This window comes from Apis laboriosa, unplaced genomic scaffold (assembly GCF_014066325.1).
Source record: "Apis laboriosa isolate Shangri-la unplaced genomic scaffold, ASM1406632v1 scaffold83_cov151, whole genome shotgun sequence".
NCBI classification, from domain to species: Eukaryota; Metazoa; Arthropoda; class Insecta; order Hymenoptera; family Apidae; genus Apis; species Apis laboriosa.
The window spans coordinates 186,697-210,454 of NW_025224581.1; the positions used below are offsets into that span (position 1 = coordinate 186,697).

A 23,758-nucleotide genomic window follows, 5' to 3' on the forward strand; every position below is an offset into this window, starting at 1 on the left:
AATAACAGCGAGGGAAAAATCACAATTTTTGCCCGTGCATTTAAACATCCATTTACAAAGCGGCACTTGATTGCACTGACTTGCCTCGCTTCCATAAAACTTGTTTGATTCTCCAGTTAACACAATGAAACGAGTTTTGTCACTTGACATGTCCTTTATTCAATTATTCCACTTGAAATTTAACGACAGGAGAGCGAAACGTAACCTGGAATATCGTCGTAAAATTTATTCAAGAGGATATATTGAATTATATGTATAATACAATTGATTGACGTTCGAATCCCTGAATGTTCGAGTTGACACGTAATCGTAATCATTTAATTAATTCAATTTCCATGTTTATTTCTTCCGATATACTAACTTTATCAATTGCAGAAGACAGAATACAAGTTCGTTAAATTCAAACAAACGGGGTAAAAAAAAAAAAAATCTCGCAAATAAACAAGTTAAATCTTCGAAACATTGAAAAATGAGGGGACACAAATGAGCACACGTTGTAGTTATTTTATTTGTCTCGGAACGAGATAAAATTAAATGTCACGTTCGATTTGGAGAAAAGTTTCATTTAACCAAATGTACGCGTTCAATATCAACGATATCGATTGCTTTTTTTTCCCCTCTCCTCTCTCTCTTTCTCTCTCTTTCTCTCTTCCCTCCTTCCGTTAAATAATAGACAATTAAGTTATCGTTTAAACGAGATGTACGTTTGCTAGACATCTGTTGCCATCCTAATCCCCACACCGTGATCGTAAACCCGGCAAGCTTATTTTCTCTGCCTTTTGTGCCGGCCACCCATGCAACTACTTCATGCGGTTGTGAAACACGTTGTTCCTGCGTCATTACGAGATTATTCGATAAAATGTTTTATTTTCGGTCCTTTACCTCTTCTAACATCGATCGAAATACACAAATTGGACTTTCTTACAATTAGAAGAGATAACACAATTAGATTCATAAAATATTTTAATAATTTAAAAAAAAAAAGAAGAAAAAAACTCAGTCAGTTACAATAAAGAATAAAATTGTTGAAAATATCCTTTATAAAACGTATTTCAGCCTCATTAAAATCAATGAGGAGGGAGGGGAATCGATAGGTTCATTAGAATTAGTTATTATTATTACATATTAATTATATATTAATAAACGATATTATTAATATTAATAATTATTATGGTACCGTAATTACTTTAGGTACCTTAGAACGTATATGTATATTAATATTATTGTTAATTATCGAAGTAATAATTTAACCTCAATATTGTTAAACGCGTAAAAATAATTTTATCCTCCATTTTGATATAAATGCGTTATTCGTACGGCACGGTGAAATGGCTGACCACAAAAAAAAAAGAAGAAAAAAAGAATGAAATCATTTCGACGATCAAACAGACGAGAAGACAAAGAATTGAAACATGAATATGAATTCCAAGGTAGTTGCGTTTTGCGCGACACGTCAAAACTCATGGAAAAAGCTGGAACAGTCAGTTTTTTCGAATATATTTGTTATACAAGCAATACACGTTTGCATATCAAACAACTTTTTAACAGTGCATGACCGATACAGAGCTTAAATGATTTGTTTATCCATGCACCCAGATACGTATGTACACGTATCCAGAATTTGCATGTTATTATCTAATATTAATAATTAAAGCATTATATTAATACGATCGATACAACGTGTGTACCAACATGCTGTGCATTTGCGTACGCGCAACTCGAATAAACAAATATATTGATTAAACGGGCGAGTACGAGAAAAACACGATTCTTCGACAAGGGAGAATAAAATTTATCTCTTTTTGACGAAACAATATAGGGGATATAATGATAAAATCTTCCTTTCAATTTTCTCTTCGAATATAACTTCGTTATATAATTAAATAGACAAATAAAGGAAATTTAATGGGAACGTTATTAATTTTCGTATATACAAATAACGTTATTACGTTATACTCTCGAAAGGGATAATTACGTTCGCGATTATTATTAATAACTATAATTGTTTTCACCACTCTTGCTCGATACCATTGAACGGATCTTGTTTGCTAATGATGATAGTTGCACAATATTTTCATTGTACACGTCTGTTATAATCTGATAATCAGATCATTTGATTATATAAAAAAAATAAGTTAATTATGTTGCAAATATTGATTTCGCTGTACTTGATATAAATTTATTATGAGTTAATTGAATTATTTAAGTAGTAGTAAAATTACTTAGGTAAATTTGTTTTTTTATTTAATTATTTCTATTTTCAATTTCAAACATCAAAAGCTTATTTTTCGCGAATCGATATGTAATTTATTAAGATCTTTATGATTTAAATATATAATTCAATGAAAAATTCGTAAGAATTAAATAAATAATTAATTTAATTTTCAAACAAATAATTTTATTAAATCATCATTTATTTTTTTTTCACAGAGTTTTAATTATCATTATTATTAATGACGAAAAGATAAACCATAATGTTGTACAATTAGAAATGTGAATAAATCTTATCAATTACAAAAATTATACGATATACGTACGTTATATATTAAAGAAAAACAAATACGGAATAGCAAACACGACGTGTTATTATTATTCGTTCGTAGAAGTCGAAGGATTCGAATATGGCAAATGAATATACACAAATATATCTGCTGACTAATCTCGAGATTTTGTGTATTTTTGTTTTTGCAACAATCGAGGCACCACTGTTTGTAGCGATGGCCTTGTAACAAGTATTGCTTCTCATTGTGGCCGTGTAAACGTTGACGAATGGATCGACACGCGCTTGGAAACGTTAATATTAACCAACGCAAAATTAAAATTGTGTGATTTCATCGTATTCTTAATCACTATCTTTTTTTAGAAATTTTCTAAACGAAATAATAATACGTAATATATCGTATACGTAATATCGAATTGAAGGAACATTCATTTTTACGGTAAGTATAATATATATTATATGAAAAATAGAATTCGTGATTATATAAATTTCTTTCTTTTTCAGTTTTACTTCGATTTGGAAATATCCTTTTAATTATCGATTACGTTTCTTCTTCGACCAATAAAAGTATTTGGAGATGCTTTTAAGATGCTAAAAAAGATACTACGAGTACTAAGAAACTCAAATCCAGTTATCCTATTGCAAATTAATCTTGTTTCAAATGAAATCTAATTAATTTTCTAAAAGATTGTCGATTTATGCTACTTCGACAATTTAATTAACGGTATCAATTTCGGTGAAATGCATTTTACCTTCGTGGAATTCGTATCGGTATTATGAATGCATGTAAGTAATAATTAGAAATCACATAGTCGGTATATAGAGGTAAAAGTCTGGTACGCTTGTAAGCTTTCTGATCGATAGCCACTAAAATTAACATGATGCGACCAGGTGAACCGTGTTGCTCGTGGATAGTTCATGATTTATGACCACCATAAAGAGTTAATACATCGCACCGGTAAATAAAATGCGTAAAAACGAGTGCATTGTGACTGATTTTAATTGGTCAATTATCGTTTCATCGCAACGGTTTTCATTTTTAATCATCCGAGAAAACAATATAATTGTCCTCTTTCACTATTTGCTTCCCCCTTTCCACGGTTATATCGCGTAAAAAAAGGATTAAAAATTGTTTTCATATTTCGAAAAATAGCGTGATGAAAAACGAAAAGAATTAATCAAATTAAAGGGAATTGCATTTATCATTATTATTTCATATTATTTACCATTATTTATTTCCTTCCATTTAATTTAATTATGTCGCGCATAAAAATATCCAACGATGTAGAATTTTCCTTAATACGAAACGTTATTTAATTCCATTTTGTTTAATTAAAATATCGACCGGGGACAAAAGAAAGGCTGAGCGCGATGGGGAAAAAAAAACCAAAAAAAAAAAAAAAAAACAAAAATATCGTCGCACGAAAATCTAGCCGCGAGCTTTTTCTCTTGCGATATATATTTTTAAAAATGCTTTTATTCTCGTGTAACCGCAATAAAGTACAGTAAATTTGAAAACAGTATCCGATCGGTACATTCTATTCTCAACGTTACTATGTTATTACGCGAAACGAAATTCCGAAATAGTTTTAATATTACGTAAACCAACGAGCTCAGGCGAAACTGCATTGATCCAGTATGCGAAACGCGAAACTTTTCCCATTGACTGTACTCTCTCTTCCATATCTACCAACTTGTCGTTCGGCCTGTACCTTGAAATAGAAATGATTAAACTTTTAATAACTGATACGTCAGTTTGCTCGCTCGGTAACATTGTGTTTTATTATACAAAGTATAATAACCATAATCAATCGAGTCGTTCAATTTAAAAAGTGACGTATGTTATTTTTTTTTTTCTATTTATTGTTATTTATTTTTTAACGTCGCAATTATTACTGTCGTTATTGGTTTCCCTATATATTTTCATGATAAAGTCATATTTTTTTTACTACTAAGTATTGAATATAAGCAAAAATTCAATGATTGTTTTATCATTGCTATGATTGATTTTATTCGAGAAAATATTCTTAATATTCGTAATATTTCTTGTTCTTTTTTTTTCTTTTTTTTATTTTCGAATTTCAAATTTAAAAGGTAATAAGAATAGCAATAGATTTGTTTGCATTCGATTATATTCAAAACGCGAATCTTTCATCCTTTTCTCGTTTTTTCGAAATCTTTCTTGAATATCGTGTTTTATGTATGGGTATCGTGAAGTTAAGTCTTTTATCGATATAGAAGCCGCACTTTAGTACTTAATAATACTGCAGGAAAACTTCTCTTCTCGAAAAATCAAGAACTCGTAATTCGTACGGTGGAAAAAGAACTAACACGATATACAAGTAATACCTTTTCAATGGACGAGAAATATTTCCAGCAATATTTCGTGGACTATATTGAATTTTCTCTGAAATTACATTTTTTAACAATAATATATAATATTCGTTTTATAAAATCATCATATCTATCGTATTTCGTTTTATAAAAATTAATAACGCGTAAGAAACTTCGATAAGAGAATATATATTTGTTCAATTAAAAATAAAATACATTAAAAATATATTTTCTTTCACGTTAAAAAAATATAAAAAAATAATTATCATAAAAATATAGATAATATACGATTGATAAGAAACATAACTTTTATTTCGTCTCGTGTAATTATTTATGAACATAAAAACGATGAAGATTTTAATTTTTTTTTTTCGAAAAAAAGAAAAAATATTTATAAGTTCAAAAAATAATATTATCTTAAAATCATCATACGAACTGATTGTTCGCTATTATTAAAACGATGACTCATTGAAGTTTGTGCGCAATATTTTTTTTTCCAGCACAAGGTTTACAATACCATTTAAATCGCAGTCCATTATTCTTTTGTACGGCAACTAAATTGAATTAATTTCCCTGGTATTCTCGAACGAGTAAGTTCCTCGATAAAAGTACCCGATATAAATATGGATGCATTGGTCAAATGATAAATTCAAATTTTGCCCGTTGTTAAATCATTTTTCAATTTTGCTTTTTTATTTTAATTCGATTAAATAATTATTTGGATTCCATTCGTAGCGTATTGAAAAATAGAAATTTTCATTCGCGTTTCGTAAACTAAATTCATTAAAAGTAATTATTAATGGTATCCGTCCCCTCTATTAGTGTACTTTCATTCCCCGCCAGATGTCTCCTCCTTTCATAATATTCTAGCATCGCAGGATAAATATACATATATTACGCGTACTATAATCAGTTTCGTGCCTTTTATTCGAATTCTATTATATTCTATATTATATTCAAAAAAATTATACTTGATGTAATTATGTATATATTTGAAATTTTGAACTAAAAACTAAAGTAAAGTAAAAAAAAAAAAAAAAAATATAGAGAGAGAAAATTAAATGGAAGCAATAATACTTTGAAATTCAATTTTGCTGATACAAAATTTTCAGCAATAAAATAAATTCGTTCTGATTCAATCCTATAATTTTCAATGACTCTAGGACTTTTGAAAATTCTAGTTATAAGCTTTTATGTTTGAACAGCACTTATTCCCGTGATCACGGATAAAATTATTAAAAAGTTATTTAAATTCATGAGAATAACAATGATACTTGAGCCACGGCATTATGTGTGGGTGTGGCCTAGAAATTGATGCCCTTAATTATAAAATATTATCTGTTTCATAAATGCAATTTCATAAATGCACCGTCTCCCTCCTTGGATCAATAACTTACTCTCCGTTCTCCTCTTTATAATTATCTTTAAATCCAATATTTTCCCCTTCCCTCCGACTTCATTGAAATTTCATTTAAATAATCTCAAAACTTATTCAAAGCTTGTTAAAATTCAACAGAATGAAATAGGGTCTTTAATGCACATAAGAAAAGTTCACCGAAAGACAGTGCCATTTGTTTGAAAGTAATTTAATAGTTTTTTCTAGTAAAATTTCTTTTATAAAGAATGAAATAATTTTACGAATTTTGATTGTATTTAAATAAATATAACAAATTATGATGAATTATTAATTAAATTTTCAAAGCTAGGAGAATAAACAATTCCTATTTTATTATCATCAGAGCAAACAGTGAAAATTGTAGATAATGCAGACTTTGTCTCTATGTAACAATTTGACATCCATTGTTCCGTTAATTATTTTAAACTTAATAATCTCTTCATTCTGTTGCAACTTATTTCATTTGCGTAACCAATTTTATGAAAATAATTTAACGACCACAAAGGAATTTTGTAATTTGCTGTAATTGACAACTGCAGCATTGATTATTTTCCTTTAATTATTTTTTAATTTATCAAGTAAGAAAAACTTTAATTAATTTACATAAAAGTGAATAGAAATAAACTTTAAAATTGTTTGAAAAATGAATTATAAAAATAGTAAATAACATTGTATTTATTTTTGTATTTATTTTATTTTTTTTAACATTATATAATTTATGAAAAATAATTAGTTAACAAAAAAAAAGAATATTTAAACAAAATTTTACGAAATAATTCTTGATATACGAAATTTCAAGAATGTATGATTCTAATTATTATTATTTTAACAGGAAAGTCTGGCTCACCCACCGAATAACCACAAAATACAAGTGACACACGAAGGGTTACGAAGCGTCACGAAGTGACCCGAATAAGGTTCTACGGGACGTTAATAAGTATATGTATACTAACCACGACCTCATTCGAACTTTTACAAGCCACTGTAAACGGACGATTCCCATACCTGTCTAATGTCCAATTATAAATATTACAATCTCCAGTATGGTGGAAAAAGTTTCATTCTTTCGATAGTGTATCAAGTAAGAATAGAAATTTTTATTACATTTTTTTTTCTCATTAAAATCCATGTTACATTTTTTCAAATAATTTCAAATAATTCAACTTTCTAGGTTAGAAATTTTATAATCTAAATGAATATGTCAGTACAAGATATTTCTCTTATATTCAATTCATAGAGAGAAGTCAGGTCGGAACAAACCAAATAAATTATTCATATGTCATAATATATATATTTCAAGAATTTTACTTCTCAAATGCTTTCAACAAATTCACATAATTCATGACAATTTAATGCGTGTAAGTTGATAATAACATTATACATTTTTATAAAAGCTTTCTATAAACTCGCAATACAATACTTCTAACTATTTTACATAGAAATTATCATCGGAAATTTTGTTGAAAACATAGTTTTGTCATAATTTAGCGTAATTATACGCCAAGTACAATATATATATATATATATATATATATATATACATAACATATGTGTACATTATACGTATATATGTATATATATGTATAAATAAGAAATAGGTTTTCTAGAATATAATGTATGTTGTAGGTACCATTTGTAATGATAAGGGTTAATTAAGAAAGTGACTCGTAAGTGGTTGGTTTCCAACAGAGAGAACAAACAACCAACCGGGGTTCTCTTGGCCCAAACAGAAAAACAAAAAAAACATAAGCAAGATTTACCAGTGAATCTCAGCTCTTTTAATTCTATAGATACACATATTTTTTCTTTGTATTTCTTTTTCTTTTTTTTTCTTTCTTTTTTCTTTTTTTTTTTTTTTTTTTTTTTTTTTTTTACGTAAAATCAACTCCAATACCGAGTTAATGCTGTTTAACAACGAGAACCTCAGAAACTTGGCACGAACTTTAAATTACTTTAAGAATGTAATCTTACCTGCATTCAGTTGGCTTCATTCAAACAAAGTGAATCGGAACTTTTGAAAAATTGAACGTTCTTACGTGGAACACTAACTTGAATTCCGTTTAATATCCTTCGTGCACTTATCCATTTGTTTTTCAATTGAAAAAAAAAAAAAAAATCTTTCTAAATACAGGAATATTTTTTAAAAATATTTATATTTAGAGAAGATAAAATTTAATTAAAAATTGAATTAATTTTAAGCAAATAAATTCTATTTAATATTAAATAGAATAAAAAATTATTATAGAAAGAAAGGAATGAAATTGAATATTTCACATTAATAATTTTAATACAATTCCTCTCTTTCATTTTATTCATTATTCACATTTTGTAATTTTTAACAACATCGCCAATTTTAATATTATTCTACCAACTTCTAGGAACAAATTTCATAACGTAAATTACTTTTAATTAAAAATATTCATGTACATGCGTCTATTTTTTCTCTCTCATTTTCAACAAACGATGCCATTACAAAATACTTATTAACACGATTCGTTAGCAACTGGAACAAATATATTTCGTTGGATTTACAATTAGTAATAATATGTGATATACGAAAGGGTTAATTAATTAAGTACGTATCGATTGGCCGGAAGATAGTCTGCATCGTGTAACATGAGCTTTGCTCCAACATGAAATCAGGGGGGAAAGAGGAGTAGCGGTGGGCGGGGGGTAGTCAACCTGCTCGTATCAGTGATTCTCATTTCGTTCCATCGCTATATTTCATCAAATTATCTTTTCATTTATACAAGTATTATTTTTTAATAATTATATTAAAATACTATATTACAAAACGTTAAATAAAAATAAACAATGACTAATACGATTAAAATTAAATTTTAATAAATTTCTTAGATGAAATTCGATTTCGACCTGTTTCAATGTTTGATCACCATCCGAACTCGAACCCTTTAGAGATCACGATAAGATAACAAGTGTAGAGGAATACGACTCCATCCTTTTCCATCGTTCTCATGAGTACCGTCGTAAATTCCAAATAATAATGCATTGTACGAGCTGGCGTGTTTTGTTTCTGAATAAGCACACTCTTGCACGTTTGCATAATTCGATACGCGTCGGGGTTTACATTGTATTTTAATTATCTTCATTACGTTACAACTTGTACAAAGTATTTCTCCGTTGAAATTGGAATGCAAATAAACGTTAAGATAGTTAGATGAATAGAAAAAAAAAATATATATATATAAATATATAAAATTCTTTGTTACTTTAGCAAACGAAGATTTTAATCTATTTTTCTTTTTCTTTCTCCTTTTCATTATCTTCCTGCTCTCTGCACCAACGAATATAATATTTTAATTCAATAATTGATATAATATTTTAATTTATTTATCGCATGAACTTTGCCATGAATATACTTTTTAACTCATTTAATTTATAAATGTACTCGAATTCGACGAGATTTAATTTCAAGCTTTAATTTCATTGCCGTTTGATTTCGAAGTTGAAGTTCAATTTCTCGAAAATCCTCTCGCTACGTTTTTGCAACATATTTTTTTACACCGGCGGCGTTCTATCAATGTGATTTCCATTAAGCAATGCATTCAAACTTTATAAAAATCAATACACGAAGCGAACCTCGATTTATGTAAATAATACCTGAATATTCCATATACCAGATTAAATTTTAGAAAATTACCATTGCACGCTAACAGAGGAGTTCAATTAGCACCGATAACGAACGATGATAAAATTTAATTAACAACGAAGACTGATAAATTGACTCACTATCGTGTTTCCGATCCGGAATATTCGTGTATAACTTTATTGTATCAATTATTATTTCAACGAATATCTTTTAGAACAAATGTGTAAATTGCCGGAATATATTTTCTCCTCAAATAATAGAGTGAAAGAACGAATTAATGAATGGAAATTCTCAATACAACAAAAAGATAATAATCGAAAATTAAAGCAGAATCAAAATCGTTAATTAAATTTCTACCATTTCGATTAAAAATATAATTAATTATTAACTTCATATATAATTTTTTGGTTAATTGAAATTTTATGAAAGATAGTAATTGTTCATGAATATTTTTCATAATATAGCAATGATAATGATTCAAAATTAAATTAGCTTTGAATTACGAAACGCTGCTGTTCGCCTTATCGTCGCGTGATTAATTAAAAATGCCTTAGAAAAGGAGACATTAATAAAATATGCTGAATAATGGTAAAACTCGACTACGATTATTTATAGGTCGTTCCGATTAAGCTTTGCCTTAAGCTCTTGAAAAATATTCGACATTTGTTTCAATTTATTGAAGAAAGTAATTCACGCAGAGATTTAATATCATTTTTATCATCATATTTTCACTTCGATATATCAAAGAGAAATATTTATCCCCAAAATACAAATGTTATTGGATCCTACACATAAACACGTGTGCTCGGACAACAATTTAAAAATCATATAAAACGCGATAAACGGACCACAGAGCTTGCTTTGTTCACTTTCTATTCAAAATGATTCCCGCTGCATACAGAAATGGAAGTAACGATACCGAGTAAATGAAAATTCACCACTCTCGGTTATTGCTACGTTTCAGCAACGAGCTGCTGAATACGTCTGGCGATCATAAAATCATTTCTCTTTGTACGCGTAGAGGCAACGATAATTTTCATATAATTCGCGTAGCTTTGCTTGTAGTACTGCGTATATCGAATATTTTATTTAAAATAAAAATTACATTCGTATAATTTCCATTACGATAAATTAACATTAATTAAATTGTTACGAGTTTCAGATCCATCGTTCGCTGAATAATTTCAAATATTGTAGCAATTTCAACTTTATTTTAATTTTATTTGAAAAAGTTATTCGATAAAAAGGAATGTAGTAAAAAATAAATGCAATTTAAATCTGCTTTATCGACGGTTGATGTGCATGTTTGTTATCGACCAAGTTGCCTACATATACACATACTGCACAAGCATGCTCAACTACAAATGTCATATGTTATCATAGATCGTATCGATATTTGTTTCTCCGTGACTCATTTCGCATTAGAACCACGTTAACGTGTTCATCTGTGAAGCTTAATAACAATACCAATGATCGCATTCCATCCGACATCAATGATGAATATATCTTCTGACGCATATTAGCTTTGTGATTTACGAAAATGCATTATTATCGAATTAGCTGACGTAATTTGCTCTAACTTCCCACTTACTTCTACAATCACAATTAACTGAAAACGCTTTGTCAGATTTCACGTAATTTAGATAGTAAGCGAAATATCATAAGTATCGTAAAATTAATATTATCATATTTACATTTTATGTTTTACATTATTCGATAATTTCCATAAATTATATTATATTATTTATTATTAAAAAAAGTATTGAGTTAACAAAATGTAATAAAATGTTAATTTTTTTTTTTTTTTTTTTTACAAATAGAAATTTATCACGAAAAATAATATTGAATTAACAAAATGTAATGAAATATTATTTTCGTTTTTTACAAACAGAAAGTGGTACTGTAAAATAACAAAGAGATTTAAATTGAAATTCAACTGAGCGGAAATGATATCCATTTAACCTGTTATACGTTGAAAATATTAAAAATTTTAAAAGTTCAGATGTGTATATGTATGTTAGAGTTGCGGCACGAAAGAATAATTTTAAAAGTTAGAAAAATATTGTACGTTTCAAACATGGCAGAAGTTCGATAATTTTCAAATAAAAATGCTAAAACCTTTATTTATTTTTGTCGAGCTATTTCAAATTTAAACGCAAATAACATTATTTACTATTTTGAATTCGAATAATAATATCGATAGTGTAATTAATTATTCGTTAGAGAAAGAATTTTAAACGATGGAATTATCTGGATAGTCACGTATCACAGTACACTCCGTTATCGAATATCGATAATGAAAATTTAAAGGGCCTTCGACGCTTTCATTTTCCTCTTCACATCGCTTTGTGATAATCCGAGATCGTTCGTGGAAGAAGATTATCGTTAACCCTCTATATCATAGATTCGTGTGTTACGATATATGAAAATTAAAATTAAAATCTGAACAAATTTTTCAAGTAATCAGAAACGAGTAAACGATTCAAAGAAAACAAGGCTGTAACGGAAAAAATTTACAGTGACGTCTTGTATGATTGAACTATTATTAGTGATTATTATTATTAGATTGTGATTGATATTAATAAATTTTCTTGTGTAATATTTGATAATAAGGTGAAAATGAAATTTTATTAATAAAATTTTAGTGATCTGATTATCTTATTTCATATAAAATTCTAAAAGTGAAGTTCATAACCTATAACTCATAATACGTGAATTTATTAATATTATTGATTACTAAATCATTATACAAGAAAGTTTTAAAATCTAAGTTTAAACTATTAAAATTGTATTTTCGAAATATGTTTAACCGCATAAATGAGTTTTTTATTGAAAATAATTGTTTGTGTCTTATTGTATATATCAATATTCCATTCTCGAAGGTTAGGTTAATTTCTTTAACTCATTCTACTTGAAGCATTGGTGTATTGTGCATTTTGTGTTAAATTATAATTTTGTTTGTCTTGTCTATAATTCATTGTTTTTATTTATAATAAATTATTTGATTTTAGTGTCCTGTGTTCCTGTGCAAGTTTTTATTACTTCAGTCATTTATTCGTCCTCGTCATTTAACCTTATGGATATATTTATGATTCACCAGCAACAGATCATTTTCTCGTCCATATTGATGTATTGTACATGACAATCCCTAACGAAATATCATTGATAATACGAACGCAAATAATTCGTAATTCAATGTATTTAGAACTATTACAACTTAAAATATCCACTCGTTTTACTATCATCTTTTTTTTTTTTTTAGTGAAAATCACGAAGGCTGAATAACGTCAGAAGAATCTTCCAATGTGAATGATTCATTCTTCCTCTAATGAATACGAAATTCATCGAATTATTGGATAGGTTTGTTCTTTTTTTCTATTTTTCATACAACTTTATTTTCAGTTCGTTTTATTCATATTATGATAAAAACAAAAGATGAAAGAAACATAACAATTTTATATAAATATCATTAGCTCATACACATTGTACAGTGAGATATTCGATCGTAAAAATTAACGACCACGTTCACGGAGATTACTTGGCAAAACTGTTACGACTGACATTATTGCCAAGTTTATATTTATTGCCTAATTAGTTTATATCCGTTAACGAGTCAGCTTATCAAATTAACTTATATTATTCATTGTCGAAATATTTATTAACGAAAAAAATATCAAAAATGAAACAATTGATATCAATAAACCAAAATGAAAATACTGAAACAATTTCTATTTTATAAAAATCAAGATTTTTGCTTCTCCCTAGTCATATAAAAAGTTTCACAATATTCAGTGTTCATAAACTTATACTTGAACGAAACTTCGATACTCCAAAAACTCTGATTTATTTGAAAACTTTGAATACGTCTCTTAAAAATTACCATGTATTTTCCTATTTCCCATAATACATTTTGAAAGCTATACACGGTAAATAATTTAACTCTGCCATTTGAATTTACTTGTAAAATATTTATTGCACACGAAAATGTCATAAATAACAATTGTATAATTTAAAAGTAAATTTAGATGACTAAATTAAATGACTCTTTCTGTATAATACTAGTAAATATAAAAAATTATTAGAATATCGATTTATTGCTTTTTATATTCTTTGCAATGAATTATTCAAACTTTTTTGTTTAAATAAAAAAAAACTAATCGTTAAATTTTTCTTTAACAATTTTTCTTTATTTATAATTTTCAAATTCATAAAGAAATAGTGAAATAAATTATCGAACTTAAGAAACTGAATTATATCAAAAAAAAAAAATTTAATTCGACAATTCTTTTCAGAAATTAACAAACTTGTAAAATTTCCAATAAATTTGAAGTTTTCGAATATCGAAGTTACAAACAAAACAACATTTCGATCGATTTACAATGCTCGACGAATAAACAATGAAAAAAAACGAAAAAAAAAGATAAAAAGTATTTAAAAAAAAAACAAATTGACAAAGGAAAAGGGAAACCAAAAACAGAGAAAAACACATCGAATGCAACGATATAAAACGAGAACTATTCGATGAAAGAGGTTGTAGATTGGAGTAAATTCACTTTATTACTTCATGAGTAAGCAAGAGACAAGGGAAGCGAGTAGTTTATTGAGAATTACTGTGATAAATAAGGCGGGAGCAAGCAGTGGAAGAGGTTACACCGAAGAGTGGGGAATGGCAACGCGAGGAGAACGATCTCCACTCCATGGATACTCCTCGTAATGTGTACCGTATGCAGCTACATCTACACGCATACGCTAGCATCTCTGAGTGCATACGTTTACGCGTGTTCATGTAAACGTTCTCTCTCCCTTCTCCTTCTCTCTCTCTCTGTCCCCTCCCTTCTATCCCCACTCCATTTCTATACGCGCGCGTGTATTTATATGATACACTATTCAAGTGCGCGTGCGGAGAATTCAGTTTCGTATGTGCACACGAACGATACGTATACAGACGGCGTTTCACGAATAGGATTACACTCGTCCAACATTAAATAGACTCTTGTATTCGCGATAAAGTTATTTTTACGATCGTCGTGAAGACATTCGTCGAGTTATCCTCCATGAAAAAGCATCAGCAACAATTTCAGTTGCAACCGACTAGGTAGGGAGGAAATTTTTCTCCGGCCAGACGTGAGGTTGAACACACTGTAGAGCAATGACGAGGAGTGGGGGTAGGGCTATACCGCATGTGTATATATACACCAATCTACAGAGACCGAATGGTCAATGCTTGCTTGGCACTGTCACACAAATATGACACCAGGATCGAACGGAATTCAATACTGGTTTGAAATTTGTAATCAGATTGACGGCAAATTTCCGATGAATCGTGACAACATCATCTACATATATGGAGAGGACGGAGATATTCGGATGACAGATGCAAATGTAATCCGACTTGCATTCCATATATTATTTCACTTTGTCCTGTGTACCGGGTCGTATTTGTGTACTTTGTGATACGATGGACATTATATTGCACTGTGATTTTGCTACAATGTACTTTTCAACATTTCCATACCAGCCGCGTATCGGAAACCGATAAGATTGAAATTATGGCTTGTAATATTAACCTCCAAAGCTAATATTACCACAATCCCGGTTGTATTTTTATAAAAACGGGTAGAAGTATGAGTAAACGACAACCTCGTAACTCTTTTTTAACTTTTTACTAATTTACGCGAGTACACACGCGTATACACACAAAGAAGTTTTTGTCCAAAGAGAAAGTTTAACAACGTTTAAGTTGTACACAATGCTTTCTATTGCAAGCTCGCAAATTAAATTTGCATTTCCAAAGAGTCTAATTTCCAAGACGGAATAACGTTTTTAGAATATACATTTTATCGCATTGCTCGCTACGTTTCAAGCTGTAAAATTACTACCGTTTCATCGGTATAGTAAAAATCCCTACCACACTTTTCAGCTTGTACATTTTTGCTCGAGCCCCTTGAGAATGCTCGCGTGTCCGATCATTTATAAAACAGGTCGGTTTTTATTTCATTCGAAAAATCTCATAGTGCGGATTCCTCGCTCCCTATACGATATTCTCCTTTACTATCATTCTGAAAGGCAACACACGAGTAAGTGAATAGAATGATATATATCGTAGCGATAAAGTGTCTCCGTTTCATATACCGCAATATTTTCTCGGTGCCATGTCAAGCGTATTTTTATCCTCGGGACAATTTCTTCTTTCGAACGAAAGTACCGACCGAGTCGAGGAAGGACCGTTAATTGTTTAACAGCGATAATCTTGGAAATAAATCAATTCGATATTTTTTATTCTTCCTTTCTTTTTTTCTTTCTTTTTTTCTCGTTTAACGATCTCATGTTTTTCTTCCTTAACAATTTTTAAAAAATTATTGTAGATAGAATAAAAAAAAGAGGAATAATCAATGCCATGGATTGGAAATATGACATGAAATAAAAGAACGTGGGAGAGATGTAGAATAAAAGAAATAGAGAAGAGTAATAATCGATGCTATGGATAGAAATATTAAATTAAAAAATTTATGAAACGTCTAGCGGAGCGCGATAACGATTATTAATGTAACGTTAATAATTTTATTGTAACGCTCGATTGAGCGCATCGTAAATTATTAGCAATGACAATAACGCGTTTTGATGCATTTATTCATCCTGTGTATAATACAGAAATAATAAAACCGGAAACGAATGGAACGAAATAATGTAAAATGTGAAACAAAGATGGGGAAGGGAAGGGCGGAACAAGATTGAAGACCACGCTTGTATTTCTGCAATTGCAGTAATAAACACGTAAAAACAATTCATCTTTGTCAGAAAATTTGTTTGCTCGCGAAACGATGGAAAATTTGAAAAGAATTTCGAAACGGAAACCGCCAGAACGGAAACAAGAATTAGATAAAAACACGCGATCGATACTAGAACACCACGGTGCTCGTAGAAATGCTTGTTTCTCCATGAATTTTGCGATTAATTTAATTTGTATTTTAAATATTTTAATAAATAAATTGCATCAGCAGGAAATAAAAATAAAAGGAAAGAGAAAAATATCAACGAAAATGCTGGGAAACAGAAAGAGAGAAAGTTTTTTTCACTGTATAAAAAAAAAGTTTGGTTGACTTTAAAATTTGTTTTACGTCAGAATGAATAAAGAGATAAAAATTGAACTATATAAAATTGAGATAAAAGAAAGAATAAAAAAATTATAATTATAAAATAATCAAATGGATAAAGCAAGTTCTTATTGTAATTTAGATTTATAATTTTTTAAAAAAAGAAAAATAACAATTTTCAATATATTTTCTGAATAAAATTATCACGTTTTAAATATTGTTGCTAGAATATAAAAAAACAAAATTTATTATATTTATTATAATTTATACAATATTTATTAATTTGGAAAATCAAAAGATGAATTTATTTTAAGATTTTAACATATTCTTTTGAAAATTATATACGTAGAGTTTTTCTTGCAATGACGTATTTTTGAAAAAAATAAAAAAAATAAAATTCAAACGAACAATTATGAGATTATACAATCGTATTGTACATCCAAAGATTCGTTTTAACAATTGTCAGAAAATTGTGATTTATTCAAAAAGCGAATAATCGTTTCGTGTTAATTATTATCCATCCAAATAACCAGTTATTCCTATTTCAGGTGGAGAGAACCAAGAGGAAGGAGTGTGAGAATAGATGAAAGAAATGCATTCGAGGCATGTAATCCGTTTATATTCCCTGTGATTGACCGTTCTCCCATCAGTCCCTGTTACACGAGAACGTAACTCTTCGTTGAAATGTTTCCCGCCCCCATTGTGTATGTCGTTTCTTTTCATTTTATTAGACCTAGTTTATTCATAAATAAATGTCGTATTTATTTTATTTCAATTCTTTCAAATTGCAGAACAGAATGGAATATATATACAAGACAAAAATAATATGAAAGTTTTTGTTCGTATTATTCATAATTTCAATTTGTTCTGAAATCTGAATTTAATAAGATAAGTTTTATCATAATAATCCAAATCCATTTAAATTTTTTAATGATTTAATTTATGTTCGATAATTTATAATAATTCATTATTTTTGTTTTCAGTAATTTATCGTAACAATAATTTTACGTCTTTATCTTTTATAAATGGTTACATTTCTCATCTTTACGAGGTTACGTTTTAATTACGATTCCGAGTTTCTACAAAGCCCATAAAGTTTAAATGGAAGCACGCATCGTACGGTGAAAAAAGAAAAGAAAAGAAAAGAAAAAGAAAGTACAATATATCTTTAGTAACATTTATTGAAACTCTCCACGGAAATCATGACACGTATGATGACGAATAGGTTTTATTTTCTCGGCCGATCGAAAGAGGCGGGGATGGAATCTGGAACTTCACCCTCCGCCCGTCAAAAGTAAATAAAAGTTCTGTCTCACACCGTGGTATTCAAAAGTTCTGACAGGCTAAAGAATACTACAAAACCTCGATGAACTCGTTTCAAACTATATAATATTTTGTGAAAGTTAGTCTTTCTCTAATTCAATTAACGAATAGTAACCATGCATCTGTCTAACATTTTAATTTTATTTTAATTTTCAATATCTCTAATATTTTCTTATAATTTTGCCTCTTTTGTCCTTTTTATTTTATTTTTTATTTCTTTTATTTATCGATATACACGAAATAAAATTTTTTAAATATAATTTACAGGATAAAATACAAGGTATACAGGAAGTAGTAAGTAAATAAAACGAACAAGTAGTACCTGCTACATGATATACGACCGATCTTTCACGTTCCCGTGCCGGTTGATAACTCGATTTGTCAATATCAGACGGGGACACTATCGAATTTATTTTTTTTTTATACAAATCCCGATTCACCGTCGCAAAGTAAATTCTTTCGCCTCGTGTGACGAGAACTCCACGGCACGATTTCATATTCCAACGAAGGAAAGTATTTTGCATAATTTATTTCGCTGCAACTTCTTTTCCACCTTGCGTCGCCCTTTTCCGCCCATCCCCACCCAACGCGGTCATCCCCCTCCTCCTCCACGTTGCTTGTTACAAACCACGCCCCCTTCTTTTCGAATCCCTCTTTTCGAATCCTTTTTGTTTCCGTCAACGTTGTGAAACTATTGAGATCGATCGTTCTTCCATTTCATTCATTCTCCAATTCCTTCTTGGAATTCTCTACAAGGTCGTCCCGAATAAAAGTTCCCGCCAATGATGGACAGTTTGTTTTTTTGATTAAAAAAAAAAAAAAAAAAAAAAAGGAAAAAAGAAAGAAAAGGAAATATATGATTTGGAATTTTAAAGATTAACGATCTGCAGATTTATGAAGTTAGCATCCCAGAGACGAGGGAGTAATTACGTAAAATTACATAATACCATTAATGACGTTTATGCCACGAGAAATTAGGTTCATCACGGACAAATTTAGCACAGTTATGGATCCTGTATTGTCCCCTTAAATGGGCTGCTATTAATTAAGATTAATGAAATACGATCAATTGTAATAGCTGTTAATCAATCGATAATATTTTTATTAAAGTCGTGATATATTTGACGCCTACGTTTATTTAAACTATATATTATAGTTTAAATATTGGATATCAAAATTCATGAAAAATATTTTTTTCCCCTTTAAGTTTAAACATCATTCTTACAAAAATGAACATATATCCATTAATAATAATACAGATTTTTATCCCAGACATCTTTTTTTAAATCTCACCCGGGCAAAAAATATCCATATTCAAAGGCTTAACTCAACAATTTCCGTTCACAAGCACGAACAATATAAGTAAAAGCATAATCGGCCGATCAAACACGCGAAGACAAACGAGTCATTTGTAATGACTTGCGACATTTGGCACGAAATATGAGAGATTAAAATATGATACAATAGTTTGTATGAATATGTAATTGAAAAAAAAGAAAAGAAAGAAAATTAACATCGACTAAGTAAGCGTTATCGCTTACTTTTATTCGCAAATAAATTTTCAAACGTTTGCATTCAAAGTCGTCGGTATGCGAGGAATTCCCGGAATAAATAGAAGCATTCAAGAATCTCATCAGAAGAAAGTTTCGACGAAGTAATTGTGGCTAGTAATTTTTATTATTACCTTTAATTATTGCAGAAACAAACAAAACTTTATGGACCACGAATGAAACTTTATTCAACGAAACTTTATTTGCTTGTTCATTTATTCATCGCTAGCTAGAAAGTAATTCGATAACTTGGCTTCGAACTTGGTATCGATGACAAGGTTAGAAAAAAAAAGAACACTCGAGCGGGGAATTTTTTTTCCCCTAGACGCACGGCACGCGTCGCGGGGCGACCAAGCGACAACGTAATTTATCCATTCGGATATCCCTCTCGAACGGGCGTTTGTAAGAAAAACAGCAAACTTTTCCGCCGGTGGCACGTGTACGCGCTTGTTGTAAACTTCGCACCGCATAAAAGCATGTAAATTGCAGCTCGCGTGTACGTGCTTGGCGTAAAGCTTCCAGAGAGCACTTCGTTTTCGCATTTAACCAACCTCATTCTTGTTTGATCAGCCCTGCCATAGCTTCGAATCGCTTTGAACGCATTTTAGTCAAACTTTTACGAACTATTTCTGCAATATCCTTCTCGAACTTCAATACAGTGTTTTATAATAATATTAATATTTATATTAACGAGATATATTTGGAGGATCGATTCTAGGGGCTAAAAACAGGTATACAAAAATATAGGTAATCGAAGCTTATTTATTAAATTATGAGCAATTTAAGTTTTCGTTAGATGAAAGAGAATTGGATAGTAGAGAGGATGATGTGACAGAGATGGAACTGTTTCACTCTGTCTTTGTCTCGTTTCATTTAACGCAAACTTAAAATTATTTATAACCTCAATCAACATTTTTTGCGTTTACCAACTTTGTATTACAGATTCCATTGAGATATTTATTATAAAAATTCGTATAAATAATTATTTATCAATTCGTGCATAATCACTTTAAACTATTTTTCTAATTTCGTTAAGTAAGTATCTTACCTAAACGGCAGATCCTTACTATCAGTTCCCCCGTAAAATAGAAAATAAAAGACTGTAGTAATACCTGAAACAGAAAATAAAAGAACCATATTAATTAAGAGGATAAAAGATAAATTCGAATAAAAAATATTAAATTTAAATTTATTTTTTTCAGCCGAGTATATAATAACCAAGTGGTTGATGAAATTGCAAACGATAAATAAAAAAAAAATTTGTTTTTTCGAATAAAACAAATATATATATAAAATAAATCTTTACTATTTCGATCGAAGTCGTAACTTTGAGCATTGTTCAGAAGGAGAACAATTTTATTGATGTTCCACGATAGAGAACTCGAACAAATCCGAAAATGATTGCAAAAGAAGCTACGATTGCGGAAGGTGGAACGATTCTCGGTAAAATGGTGTGTATATGTGTGTTTATGTGTGTGTCCACGTTATTTTAGTACAGGAGTGCGTGCTCTCGTTCGAGGTCACGTTTGATATTCTAATTGACTCGTTTTGCATATTAAAGGACATTTGAGCCATGGAAAAAGGGACTTTAATTACGTTGCTAGTTCACATCGAACTTCTTACCGAGTCTTGAATCGATTTTTCTTCTTCTTTTCTTGAATTAATCCTTTTGCGGTCCTGTGTTGTACCAGTCTCTGTGATTCTGTTTTTATTAAAATCTCTACAGTACTTTTAACGTATAAGATATATTCCTTTGTGTTGTAAATTATTTTATTAAAAATATATTATAACGTGGACAATCTTTTTTTCTAGGTTTATTTAATACAAACAAATTGTTATGAAATATTTCATGATTCTTAAATATGGAAGAATTGATAAAAATGAATGGAAGTTAAAGATTAATTTTGCACCTTATTAAAATTTAATTGCTCAATTATGACATAACAAAAAATCAAATTCATATTGATCGATAAAGTTTAATACAGAGAAGGAAATTGGTATTAATTATTTATAATAAATTCACGAAGAAATATAAAGATGAAATATAAACGAAATTATTTTCATAACAAATTCACGAAAATATGTTCATAGAATCGTAGGATTATTAGATTTTCATAACCAATGCAACGTCGTTTGAATTCTGTAAATGTCGAGAAATTTTAGATAGAAAGGGAAGAAAAGAAGAGAAAATGTTCGTGAATCAAGAATGGTTATTCTCATCCGAATGTCGTGTCGCGAAAATCGAGATGAGCGACTTCCATTTCGCTATTGCTCATTCCACCTTTTCAGCGGCTGTGTCAAGACACGAAATTCTCGAAATAGACGGCACCACGAGCGAGAGAAACGTGAAACAGAAAGGGGAAGAGGAACGAAGATGAAAATTCGACCAAGAATCTTCTAATCCAATCCAATTCATCGTTGAAAAGATTGTATTTGACGTCGACTGCGTTATATACGCTTATGATGAATACTTTTTCAATTTTCAAACTTTTATATGATTTGTAATATTATTTTGAATACTTTTACTTAAAATTCTTTTCGATAAATATTACAAACAAGATATAAAAGATTTGCTTCATCAGAGAACAAAAAAAGAAGGAAGACTTTTCAATCAATTGGAATCAAAAATTTTGAAATAAATGTACATATATTATATGATCAAATATTGGCCCATGATCAAAATAATCCATTATTTGGAAACCAAACTCTTTCAGGACTGAAAGATTATGGAAAAAATTTGTTTAATATTAATTATTAACAACGAAGACATATTTTTTTTATAAGGTTTTTATAATTATTTTGTAAATTTAACAGAATGATATTTATTTTTTGATCAATAATTAATTACAGAATTATATTGCAACAGGAAGCATGGAATATGATTAAATAATTAGAAAACTGTTTAATCAATAGTAATTGAAATAAATAAATAATATATATATATATATATATATTTAATATTTAGAGATTCAACATAAATATATTTTGTAATTGCAAGAATAATGAAACAGAATACGCAATTACAGATAGCACTATTCTATAGCATAGTGCATGCTAGATAATATAGCTGTTTGATGTATTAATTCAGAGCAATTATAAGGGTTACGTTGCCCTACTGAGCACAGACTTGCTAACTGCCGAGCACAGTTATTTTGAGATAATTGCATTTTAAAGTTTAATCGGGCTGCTACCGCTTATGTATGCTGCCACCGAATTTCCAAGCCTTTAGTTTCCACCATGAGACGAAAATACTATTATACGTCATTATTAGTTGTATCCGTGTACAATTTCTTCTAATAATAACCGAATCTATTTCCAGCGTCGTGTACGATGATAGACTCTTTTCCAGCTAAAATTTAGATCCAGTAAATTTTTGCAATTATTATTTATAAATAATTTACTTGCAAATTATTGTTATGTTCACATAATAATTTAAATCCATTTTCTTTGTTCAAGATTATTTCCGCTCCATCCTTTAAAATATTTTGTTTTTCTATTTTCATCGACAATTAACCGTTGTCTTCAATCCTTTCAAATTGAAAATTAATCTTTGTGTTTGGAAAATTGTGGTCGCAAGATTCCATTCTTCCCAGTGCCAGAACTTTAGTAACACTTTAAGTGACACGCAGCACTCGAGTGATCGATTCTGTGGCGAGTTTCCAAGTAAGATAATCAAACTTTCGTCTCTTAATACCCACGGATGCAAATAAACGTTGTATGCCATGAATGTTGCCTGATGTATACGAAAAACAACTTCATGATCAAACAACAGAGTATCGGGAACGGGATTAAAACAAATAATTAAAACAATAATTAAAACTAGATGAATGCGCGTATGATGTTCCCACTTTATACAATAGGTTTAAAAGAAAAACTTTTTACCGACCAACGGTATACATGCTCCGTGTGATCGGTGCATTGACGGAGTATCTTGTGTTCAAACATATAAAA

General features: G+C 29.4%; 1 protein-coding gene and 2 long non-coding RNA genes across 4 annotated transcripts in view; 2 read left to right on the forward strand and 1 right to left on the reverse strand.

Annotated features, from left to right (window-relative positions):
* The window catches only part of LOC122719544 (mastermind-like domain-containing protein 1), a 185,068-nt gene that overhangs the window by 24,647 nt on the left and 136,663 nt on the right, over positions 1–23,758 (reverse strand). The gene's annotated exons all lie outside the window — the stretch shown is intronic.
* LOC122719554 lies at positions 2,644–7,196 on the forward strand. The gene is made up of 3 exons (XR_006347644.1): positions 2,644–2,939; positions 3,005–3,286; positions 7,063–7,196. It is a non-coding gene; the product is annotated as an uncharacterized LOC122719554 (long non-coding RNA).
* LOC122719550 lies at positions 14,799–20,900 on the forward strand. Its single transcript, XR_006347640.1, has 4 exons — positions 14,799–14,935; positions 17,483–17,638; positions 17,918–18,228; positions 18,525–20,900. It is a non-coding gene; the product is annotated as an uncharacterized LOC122719550 (long non-coding RNA).